We start from the raw sequence: 1982 nt of genomic DNA, 5'->3' as shown, positions 1-1982 counted from the left end.
CCATGAGACAATAAAAGCCAAGAGTAGTCAGAAACCATGAATGGCAAAAGCTAAGAAAGACAATGGAGAGAAGTCAGTTCATTGCTCAGTAGCAGGAATAGCAGTTACAGAGATTAGCTGAGTCACCAGAATGGTATAGGACTGCAACAGGAATCTACAGCAGCATGAGAACACAATGGCAAGAACTGGTAATATCCCAAATGACTTTCCAGATTCATTCCAACACAGGTGAAAGGACTGGCTGTAAGACAGAAATTTGTCTTCTTTACTTTAACGTCCCATTACCTAAGATTCCCTGAGCATGTCGTTTTGTCTTGTGATTAGAAAGAGCCTAACTGTCCTTGCAACCACTGTGATCCATTGAAACTCAGAAGTGAGCTTGATTCTTGTCTTTTCTGATAACTCAGGTATAGTGGGGAGGGGGGGAATATCAGTTCTCAGGTATAGATGTGCAAAAAATTTTGTACATCAAGATACTTTCTGATTCTGAGTAATCCTCCCCCACCCACAATTCTACCCAGCATGTAGAAATTTAACTTTGTTCATTCTTTAAGCTTGATGCCAGTCTCCCCACGGCTGTTCATGGTTCTGGAATCTTATGCAGTACCAGGGCATCAAGGAGGTAACAGAAAGGCCCACTGGTCATTGGTCATCTCTTCATAGACCTGTCCATGCTCTTTCTGCATCATCCCTTCAGGTCCAGTAGCACTCAGCTGCTTCCACACCAGGTTTGCAGCATGGGTATTTTTTGCCAAGGCTGAGAATTTCATACTTTGGGGTCTCTTGCTCTCTCCCTAGCAATACTACCACAAATCTGGATCAGGGTCCTCATGTCCAAAATGCAAGTTCCTCTGGTATTATCAAGTGTGTGGGATATTGTTTTATCAACTGAGCAAAGTTCTTTACTTCAGCTTTCTGCAAGTCATTTTATCTTTTCCCACTATTTCTCTCCTTTACTGAGGCTTAGCCTTTTGAAATAAAACCAGACAGTTTTCCAGGCAAGTTCAACGTCCATCCTTACAACAGACTTCCCCTTGAAGAAGAAAGCACAGATCTGGCTAACATGAGAGGAAGGAAAGGGAAAAATAAATGAAGATAAAAGTTAAATATTTTAAAATATTTTTGTTCTCATTTTTTTTTCTTTTTGCCTTAGATACTTGGAAGCCAAGATTGGAATTTCATGCTCAGTACCCACAGAGTAAGAATATTTACCAGTGTTACATCTCTTTTAGAATTTGTCTAGCAGCTTTTCCAGTTTTCACCGGGCGGGGGTGGGGGAGAAGTAAAAAAGAAGGCTGAGCATGGTGGTTCACACCCATAATCCCAGCACTTTGGGAGGCCAAGGCAGAAGGATAGCTTGAGCCCAGGAGTTTGAGACCGTCTGGGCAGTAAAGCAAAACCTCATCTTCACAATAAAGAAAGAAAGAAAAGGAAAAAATAATATTTATTAGTTTATTTTTCTTAAATTTTGATTTCTGTCAATCTTGTTTCACTTTGTTACTAATGCCTACTAATATGCTTTCCTACTTATTTAAATCAGTATTGATTTTTAAAAAACTGGTAAAATTCATTGCAGCCATGTGGGAGTAGCTAGAGTTTAGTAGGTTACAGGAATAAAGACATACTGAAGCTATCCTGCAGGACTCAAGGGGACAGAACATGATTTGAGAATTGAAAATTCCTTCTTGATGTCCAGCTGTTCTGGTAACTGGGTAACTTCTAATGGCTCCATTGTATGCTCCAATATAATGGAGACAATTATTCTGAATCTGATTGTCCTTCCAATAAGTCACCAATACGTGTACCCTCTTCTTTTGCTCAACATAATGGCCTCTGTTGTATTAGCTTCTCCTTCTTGGCTTCTCCTGCTTGTAGGCTTCCACTAATTACATTTCTCTTTTTCTTTCAGTTTTTGCCTTTGCTAACAGTTGAACTCCTTTCAAAGAAAGGTGATATTCTTCAGTCTAGTTAGCTACAATTAT

The 1982-nt window shown here is 39.7% G+C and overlaps 1 pseudogene; it reads left to right on the top strand.

Annotated features, from left to right (window-relative positions):
- Positions 1-1212: 1212 nt before the first annotated feature.
- Positions 1213-1255, top strand: LOC119624024 (U7 small nuclear RNA; annotated as a pseudogene).
- The last annotated feature ends 727 nt before the right edge of the window (positions 1256-1982 follow it).

This window comes from Chlorocebus sabaeus, chromosome 7 (assembly GCF_047675955.1).
Source record: "Chlorocebus sabaeus isolate Y175 chromosome 7, mChlSab1.0.hap1, whole genome shotgun sequence".
Taxonomy (NCBI): Eukaryota; Metazoa; Chordata; class Mammalia; order Primates; family Cercopithecidae; genus Chlorocebus; species Chlorocebus sabaeus.
Note: the sequence above shows the minus strand (reverse complement) of the source record. Positions and strands in the feature narration are given on the sequence as shown.